This window comes from Cebus imitator, unplaced genomic scaffold (genome assembly GCF_001604975.1).
Source record: "Cebus imitator isolate Cc_AM_T3 unplaced genomic scaffold, Cebus_imitator-1.0 Scaffold300, whole genome shotgun sequence".
Classification (NCBI taxonomy): domain Eukaryota; kingdom Metazoa; phylum Chordata; class Mammalia; order Primates; family Cebidae; genus Cebus; species Cebus imitator.
The window spans coordinates 1517891-1528255 of NW_016107615.1; positions in this window are offsets into that span (position 1 = coordinate 1517891).

Below are 10365 nucleotides of genomic sequence, written 5' to 3' on the forward strand. Positions count from 1 at the left end.
AAGCAGATGTGCTGCCATCCAGGCTTTGTTCTTCCATTGATACAGCACAAGCAGAGTAGATTTGGCATAAATCTGAAGGGCCCTAGAATTTGGTGAATGGTAAATGAGCATTGGCTTCTGCTTCAAGTCACCAGTGCATTAGTCCCTAAAATGAGAGTTTACCTGTCCTTTGAAACTTAGAAGCCAGGCATTAGCTTCTCTCGAGCTGTGAAAGTCCTAAATGACAACTTTTTATAATAGAAGGCTGTTTTTTTTTTTTTTTTTTTTTTTTTTTTTTTAAATTTTTTTTTTTTTTTTTTTTTTTTTTTTTTTTTTTTTTTTTTTTTTTGAAAACCTGTTGTTTAGTGTGGTCACCTTCATCGTGATCTTAGCTAGATTTTCTGCATAACTTGCTGAAGCTTCTCGTTCTGCAATCGCTGTTTCACCTTGTACTTGCATGTTATGAAGGTGGCTTCTTTCCTTCACCTTCATGAACCTCTGTTAGCTTCACTCTTTTCTTCTGTAGCTTCATCACCTTTCTCAGCCTTCACCGAATTAAAGAGAGTTAGGATCTTGCTCTGGGTGAGGCTTTGGCTTAAGGAATGTTGTGGCTCCTTTCTTCTTCATCCATACCAATAAAACTTTCTCTATATCAGCACTACGGCTGTTTTTCTTCTTTATTATTTATCTGTTGACTCAAGTAGCATATTTGATATTTGTTTTCCTACAAGAGCTTTGCTTTTGCATTCACAACTTGGATGTTTGGCACGAGAGGAGTAGTTTTATACCTATCTTGGGTTTTGACATGTCCTCCTCATGAAGCATATTTCTAGTTTTGATTTAATGTAAGAGATGTGCTACTGTTTCTTTCACTGGAACACCTAGAGGCCTGTAGGGTTACTAGTTGGTCTAATATCTAAATTGTGTTGTGTCTTAGGGACTAGCAAGACAGAAGAGGAGGTAGAGAGATGGGCAAATGGCTGGTCAGTGGAATAGTCTGAACACACACAACATTTAACATTGTCTCATATGGACACAGTTGGTGGTTCCCCAAAACAATTGTAGTAGCATTAAAGAGCGCTGATTACCGATCACAATAACAGATCTTATAACTATGAAAACATTTGAAATATTATAAGGATTACCAAAATGTTACAGAGACATAGTGAACACATGCTCTTGGAAAAGTGACATTGATATTCTTTTGCTGATGCAAGGTTCCCATTAAACTTGACTTTGTTAAAAAAAAATAATGATGCCTCAAGCCTGTAATCCCAGCACTGTGGGAGGCTGAGGCGGGAGGATCATGAGGTCAAGAGATCGAGACCATCCTGGTCAACATGGTGAAACCCCGTCTCTACTAAAAATACAAAAAATTAGCTGGGCATGGTGGTGCGTGCCTGTAATCGCAGCTACTCAGGAGGCTGAGGCAGGAGAATTGCCTGAACCCAGGAGGCGGAAGTTGCAGTGAGCCGAGATTGCGCCATTGCACTCCAGCCTGGGTAACATGAGTGAAACTCCATCTCAAAAAAAAATAATAATAATGATGCTAAAGTCCAGTATTTGTGAAGTACAATAAAACAAGGCATGCCTGTACTACCTAGGAATTAAATGAAGCCAGTTATTGATGTAAAACTTAACAATAACGAATGACAAAAGTATTATAGTAAGTGAAGTAAGCCATATTCAGAAATCTTGGGAGACAATTTACAATGGCATTTCCACACATTGTGACAGCTTTTACTGAAGATTCTCTTCTTAAGGATGTTTGTTATTCAAAGTCCTCAGAAGGAAGAGATAGTATGTCCCTTCCGACCAGAGGACAGATCTGTTTACTGACTAGTATGACAAAGATATTTTCTTCCACTTGGGTTAAAGGTTGTTCAGTTTTACCAGCAACAGTCCATTTAAAAGATTGCAGATGTGTTAAACTCTGGGTTTCCATAGACCCACTGGTGTGTAGCACCCTGCTAGGCCTGCCTTCACACCACCAGCATGACATTTAGTGGAACAAGGTAAGTGGATGAGAACATGAACCTCATAATTCTTGCTGTGTTGTGTGTAATAAACTTTCAAATGCAACTTGGACACTCTCTTCTTACTGATTAAATGTATGAGCCTGGGGCAAGTTAATCTAGCAGCTTCACTCACAGTGTTGATGTTGCTTTGGAGCTGCTTGATAATTATATCATGTAAGATTGCATTTATATGAAACTCTAGAACAGAAAAGGCAATAGTGACAGAAGCCAATCAGAGTTTGCTAGGAGATAGATACAGGAGTAAGGGTTTGATTGCAAAATGGGCAACGGGCAACTTTTGAAGTAATGTGCATGTTCTATATCTTGATTGTGGGGACAGTTACGTGAGATTTTAAATTTGTCAAATCTCATTAAATTATGCAATAAAAATTAGTAAATTTTATTATACGTATATTTGTTATTTATATAATTGTGTAATATATGTAATTTAACGCAGCTAATTAAAAATATCTACAAAGAGTTTGAAAGAAAGAACAAAAAAGTGAGGGAAAATAAAAATAATGAATATAATTTAATATAAGGGACAGTCACTTTAAGATCCCACTAATTTCCCAGCTAAATAAAAAAAATCAGCTGGTCATTGTAGACATACTATAAAATTTTAAAACAACAAGTTTAGATAACGCTAAAAGTTCAAAGATGTAAAACAAAATAAAACACAATTACAGTGTTGGTGGGAGTGTAAATTAGTTCAACCATTGTGGAAGACAGTGTGGCGATTCCTCGAGGACCTAGAAATAGAAATTCCATTTGACCCAGAAATCCCATTACTGGGTATATATCCAAAGGATTATAAATCACTCTACTGTAAGGACACGTGCACACGAATGTTCATTGCAGCACTGTTTACAATAGCAAAGACCTGGAGCCAACCGAAATGCCCATCGATGATAGACTGGACAGGGAAAATGTGGCACATATACACCATGGAATATTATGCAGCCATCAAAAACGATGAGTTCGTTTCCTTTGTAGGGACATGGATGAACCCGGAAACCATCATTCTCAGCAAACTGACACAAGAGCAGAAAATCAAACACCGCATGTTCTCACTCATACGCGGGTGTCGAACAATGAGAACACATGGACACAGGGAGGGGAGCACTACACACTGGGGTCTATTGGGGAGAAATGGGGGAGGGACAGCGGGGGGTGGGGAGTTGGGGAGAGATAGCATGGGGAGAAATGCCAGATATAGGTGAAGGGGAGGAAGGCAGCAAATCACACTGCCACGTGTGTACCTGTGCAACAATCTTGCATGTTCTTCACATGTATCCCAAAACCTAAAATGCAATTTAAAAAATTAAAAAAAAACACACACACACAATTTTAAAAAAATTTCAACAAGTTCTCAACAACTAAAGGAGCACTTAGGTAGTATGAAATTTCTCACCAATGACTTCCCAGTTTTAAAGGAAAACAGTTTTATCCTGTAATCTACACCCCATTAACTCAATGTGTCCTGCGCCACGCTATGCATTTTGGTCTTACCTACGTTTCTCATTTTCCGTGTTCTAGTCTCACCGACCTTCCGTCATAATGTTGAACTTCCCCAGCACCTTCCTGGCACCATGTTTCATACATACTATTCCCAACACCGGGGATGCTCTTGCTCTATTTGCTAGTTAGCTAATTTTTCAGAAGGCAGTTAATTTTCACCTTCTCATGAAATTATGCCAGGATATATCAAATACCTCTATTGTTTGTTCTCATGGCAACATGTACTTTTCTGTCAAAAATTACTTCAAATACAGTTCTAATTTTAGTTTCTTTTGGTGTGTGATTGAGCCCCCTACTAGAATTTAGGTTTTGTAAACGTGTCATCGATTTCCTATTTTCTCACCGTTTTATCCCAAATGCCTCATATATCTTGTACTAAGTAGCTATCTGAGTTATTTTCCTGCTCCTACCTGGAAAAGAGAAGAGAAAGAGAAGAACACACCTCCTTGTGCTTGGACACTGAAGCCCGGGGAAAGTGCTATCTCACATGGTCAGTAAACTGTCAGTTAAAGCAAACGTTACAGTAGCAATCCTCTTCATGGGAGAGGTGGTGAGAGGTGACAGGTAAGAGAGAGGAGTGCCTCTGCTTCTTCCTGGTCTTCACCAGAATCTCTTTCATCCTCAGAGGTGATTGCTTCTGCACCTTTTCCTTGGAAATGACTTCATTTCCTACTTTAAGAAACTTGAGGAAAGCTCTTGTCTAGAAATACACTGTTCTTATTCTATTTATTGCTATAAATGTTCACCGTCTTCTAACCTGTTTCTACCATTTTAATGGGGTCTTAAAATGATAAAGACAAAAATGTTATGTTTAATCTTGCATCTTGAAGTGGAAGAGCTCCATGAATTCTAAATTTCAATCGTTATTTTGAATTTCTTTACAAGGAAAATACCAGTGTCTGCTGCAATGGACAGTGAAATCAATAAAAATTACGAAAGAGAAGACATTTTAGAGATATAAAAATGAACAAAAAGTATAAGATTAGAAGAATGATGTTGAAAATAAGGGATTCTAAAGAAAAGACCACTTGTGCATAATTATGGGATAACAAAATCTGAAACATTAGAACTTGAGGAAAATAGAAAGGAAATACTTTCAAGCTATGAACAGCTTTCAGTTTTTGATAAGCAAAGCAATTATTTGCAGGAAAAATACCTAAGTCTCTCTCTCTCTCTTCTTCCTTCTCTCTCTCCATATATATATGTGTGTATATGTGTATGTGTGTGTGTGTGTGTGTGTGTGTGTGTGTGTGTGTGTGTATAAATTGAGGCAGTATATAGATATATGTGTATGGATATACACACACACATATATATATACACACATAGGTATGTACAAATTGAGGCAGCATATATACGTGTGTGTGTATACACACACACACACACACACACACATATATATAGCCTCAATTTTTTGAACATGAAATTATTTGGATTATTTAAGACAAATTGACTAGAAGTTGTTTTAATAACAATCAAAGTAAACATAAAACATATTGGCGCCATTTGCTTAGTGGGTACAATTAAATTTATGATGTGTATAACACCATCAACTTATTTCTAAAGTAAAGTTCTCATTCCTTAGGTTACCAAAGGGCTCCTCTGCTAGTGATCCTCACTTAAAATTTTAGTTCTTGTCATATTGATTATAATTTATATGAAAACATAGAATGTGTGATAATAGGTTAGATAACAAACCAAATGCAAAAACACTGGAATAAAAGAGTAAAATGAGTCAAAAATTCAACCGCACAAGTAAAAGTCATATAATACCTATCTTAGTATCACAACATATACAAAATTTTGACCTAGTGGTGTTATTTGATTTAATTTCTATAAGAGAAAATGTGATCTTACTGTCAAAATGTGTTAATTTAATCTTATACTGTATTCATAGTAGTATAATGCAGGGCAAGGGAGGTAATGGCCAACCTATTTTTCATGATGGAGCAAATTGAATGTGTTATTCGCTACTGTGCACCAATTTAAAAAACACTGATAAACCAGACTTCCTCCAAAGGAACATGACCAGAATGTTGAAAAGTGAAGGGAACGTATTTGTCTACAGCTAATGGCAGAGATCTAAAAATACGTTATAGCCTTTCAGATCTATTTTGTATTCCCAAAAATAAAGAAAAGAAATAAGTAACAAAACAAGTAAAAGAAAAATTATTTAGGCTGGAAAAGGGTCCCTGAGTGGACCAGAAGCCACACAAATTTCCAGAAACCCACGAATGCATAGAGAAGAGCAATACCCTGGGCACATGGCCGCCACTGAGTCTAACCAGAGGTGGAGGAGAGCCAGGAGCAACTACGGGTGAAAATCGTGACCCAAGCAGAGCATCCAAATGGAGCAGCAACTGCATATAACCACCTTTTTATTCCATGAAGTCCCAGCTGGGTTATCAGCCACCATGTTTAAGCAGTGAGTGAAGTACCTTCTTTCAGAGAGGCAGATTTCTCTAGAGGAATGGGCATACCAGGGACACATGAGGAGTCCGCTGATCAGAAAACCATGGTAGTTTACACCTCCACACCTTGGTATTTTTTTTCATTCTCAGAAACTCACCTTTTGCTCACCCTTTCCACCCAAGTCTATACATATTGGAGGAAGCTGGGTCTAACAGAGAATCTCAGTTATCAAAAGTAAGCACAATGGAGTGATATATTAAGTGTATTTTACAATTTGGGAGATAATAGGAGAATAGCACTGTCATAAAATTCAGATGTGTACTTCTAGTAGAAACACATTAGGAGCTTAGGTTTGAATATTCTCAACATTTTTTGTCTGGGAAAAAAAGAGAAAAATATACAGTATATTCAAAGTGGTTTAGATCAATTTCAAGAAAACTTACAAGCTCCAAATTACATGTAAGTGGCCAAAGTCAGAGGCTGACAGGAAGCTGACACAAGGTTGAAATGATACTGTGAGGAAAAGGGGAATGTCAAGGGCCCTAATTAATGAAATATGTCAGAAATCTCTGAAAAATATTCACACCCCAAAAGAGTAGAAAGGGCCATTCTAAGAGGTAAGTGCTGTGAGCGCAGCTGAGATGAAACAGCTTAAACAGTGTGGAAGAAAAAGTAGGCTTAGAGATTGCTCGGGGGACTCAGAGGAGCCCCAGGAAACGTTAGAAAGAAAAAAGTGATGAGATACGGATCATTTATTGATGGCAGCCTGTCAAAAAAATCAGGAAAGAAAAGACCTGGAGGTATGTGCTCTTCTGAACCAAGAGGGGCTCTGAGTATCAGAGTGCGTATATGCATTTTTGCCATTTATCAGAAGGAAACAGTCCACTGAGGTAGAAGAGGAACAGGGATCTCTTGTTCTAGAAGGAGAGAGGGATCAGTTTGTAAAACCACTCTAGTCTCTCCCTGCTTCTTTCCAGAAGCCATCTGTTAAGAGTTCAAGAAAGACCAATTGACATATTTGTGAGGAAAAAGGAATATTCATACAAAGATACTACAGGTAAACAAGAAAAAAAAAGAACAGTACAACTTTCCTACAGATTATGAAAGATTTTATAAAAAACAACCCATGTTCGTTATCTATGGATTAATCCATCGAACAATCTATTTCTTTGCCCCAGGACCAACACCATGAGAAAAAAAAAAAAGAGGACAGAAGACAGAGGAGAGGAATCTGGGAGATACCACAAATCTCCTCCCTTTCTCTTCCTTCTGCTCTAGGCCATTGGAACCAAGGGCTTCTGTGCTGGAGAAAGGAGGAAGTCTTCGAATCAAATGTAAGATTGAAAATTGTTCAAGTTTGAACCAAGTGTCGAATGAAATAAGATTGTTTTAATAAAAGTGAAAAGGTGAGTGGCTGGGTGCGGTAGCTCATGCCTGTAATCCCAGCACCTTGGAAGACCGAGGTGGTGTGGATCACAAGGTTATGAGATCGAGACCATCCTGGCCAACATGGTGAAACCCTGTCTCTACTAAAAATACAAAAATGAGCTGGGTGTGGTGAAGCATGCCTATAATCCCAACTGTTCAGGAGGCTGATGCAGGAGAATTGCTTGAACCCAGGAGGCGGAGGTTGCAGTGAGCCAAGATCACACCATTGCCCTCCAGACTGGTGACAAGAGTGAGACTCCATCTCAAAACTAAAAAAAGTGAATAGGTGAAAGAAAAGATGAAATCCCACAGAGATGTCCGCTGCGAAGCCTCTTGTTCAGCTATGGATGGGGCTTTGACAGAGGATAGCGGGAAGAAGAAATTGAAAAAAATTAAAATTTTACTTTAATCAAACCAGTCACATGATTTAATTTGATTTTAAAAGCATGAAGGTAGTTATTAACATCTCCATTTTACTGTTGAGAAGTCTTGGGCCCAGAAAAGTTAAACTGATCATATGTGAACTATGTAATATACACCTGAAATCCTACAAATTCAAACATGCTGCTATTGTCCCTGTGCCATGTGAAGTATTACAAATGAACAAGGCCCATTCAGATCCTTTATTTACTAACATAAACTTTTGCCATACATATCTCCATACTTCAAATTCCTCTCCATCCTTCAATGTTAATTTTAAATATTACCTTTTTATCTGAAACCTACATTTACCCAGTCAAAACTATCCCCACAGATTTAGTTTCTTCTTCTCCAATAATCTCACATAATTTTATTGAGATTTCTATCGTAGCCAACTTGTGATAGTGTGTATGTATGTCTGCCCTATAGCCACGAGATAGTAAGCTTCTTAGGAATAAAATCTGTCTAGTTATTCTTTATATTGCTCATACCGCATAGTACCTTATTTTGCACCTAGTAATTATTCAAGTTTGTTTAAATTAAATTATATATGCAGTGTTTTAAATGTCTTGAACAATGGGGCTATTGAGTGCCTAATCCTGGTACGACCCAAAGTCTTATGCACATTGCTGCTCATTTGTTTACTTGAAAGAATGAATGAGTATTAAATGTTAAGGATTATTAAGGATAAAGAAAGAATGTAAGTATTAATGTGAAAAAGAATGGAGTAAACTGTATAGACCAGTAGACAAACTGTAAAACTCCTCACTCATTCTCTAGCATGGATTAGACATTATTTCTTTTTCTTTTTTTGAGACTGAATCTCACTCTGTTGCCCAGGCTGGAGTGCAGTGGTGCTATCTCAGCTCACTGCAAACTCCGCCTCCCGGGTTCAAGTGTTTCTCCTCTCTCAGCCCCCTGAGTAGCTGGGATTACAAGCACGGGCCACAACACCTGGCTAATTTTTGCATCTTTAGTAGAGATGGAGTTTTGCCATATTGGCCAGGCTGGTCTTGAACTCCTGACCTCGTGATCCACCCACTTTGGCCTCCCAAAGTACTGGGATTACAGGCATGCGCCACCATGCCCGGCCTAGACATTATCTTAAAGCAAATTCAGAGGAAATGTCAAGTAAGTGCGTAAAGTTACCTGGTTACTTTTTGAGATGGTTACTTTTATATGTCAACTTGAATAGACCATGGCTGTCAGGTATGTGGTTAAACACTATTCTGGGTGTCTGTGAGGGTGTTTATGGGTGAGATTAATGTTTGAGTCAGTAGGCAGTAAAGCAGATTGCACTCCTAATGTGGATGGGCCTCACCCAAGTCATTGGAGGCCTAAAAAGAATAACAAAAGGTGATTAAGAAAGAATTTTTGGGCCAGCTGCAGTGGCTCATGCCTGTAATCCCAGCACTTTGGGAGGCTGAGGCGGGCAGATAACGAGATCAGGAGTTCAAGACCAGCCTGGCCAATATGGTGAAACCCTGTCTTAATACAAAAATTAGCTGAGCATAGTGGTGTTCACCTGTAGTCCCAGCTACTTGAAAGGCTGCAGCACAAGCATCTTTTCAACCTGGAAGGCGGAGGTTGCAGTGAGCCAAGATCACATCATTGTACTCCAGTCTGGGTGACAGAGCAAGATTCCATCTCACACACACACACAAAAAAAACAGATTTTCTCTGTGTGACTCAAGCTGTAAAATCAGTCATCTTCTGCCTTTGGACTTGAACTCAGACCGAAACTTACACTATCAGCAGTCTTTGGTCTCCAATTTGCCGACTGCAGATTTTGGTACTTCTCAGTCTCCATAGCCATGTGAACAAATTTGTTATGATAAATCCCTCTCTCTCGTTATATATTCATACATATTATATGTTTTCAAGAAAAAAAAAACAGACCCAATGGGATATGTGTGTGTATTTCTTCATATACCATATATAAAACTCTCACAATGAGAATCAGTGTGAATTTTCTATTAATAGAAATAAATCACCTCAGACTTGTGACTTAACACAACAGTCATTTATTATTCAGCAGTTTGCGTAGGTCAGGAGTCCAGGCACAGCCTACCTGGGTCCACTGCTCAGGGTCACAAAAGGTTGCAGTAAGGTATCCACCAGGCCTGCAGTCTCATTTGAGCTTGGGGTCTCCTTCCAACCTCATGTGGCTGTTGGGAGAATTCGCTTTGTCGTAGCTATATAAGTTACAGTGCCTTTCTTCTTCAAGGCCAGAAGGAAAATATCTCTGATCTCAGGGTACGCCAACCCAATCGTTTAAAGGGGTTCATTTGATTTGGTTAAGTCCTGCTGAGGATAATAACCCCTTTGATTAAATCAAAATAAAACTGATTAGAGGCCTTAATTACATCTACAAAATCCCTTTACCTTTGCCTTATTGTACAACCTAATTATTGGAGTGACTTCCATTATATTCACAGGTAATTCCTACATTGAAGGGGAGAGATGTGTATATTAGAGGGTAGTAGTATTTGGGTCATCTAGAAATTTTGCTTACTTAACCTAGTTAATTGTTTTAGATTATATCTGATATGTCCTTTGCATTTTCCTTGCCTTTAATGTCTGAAGA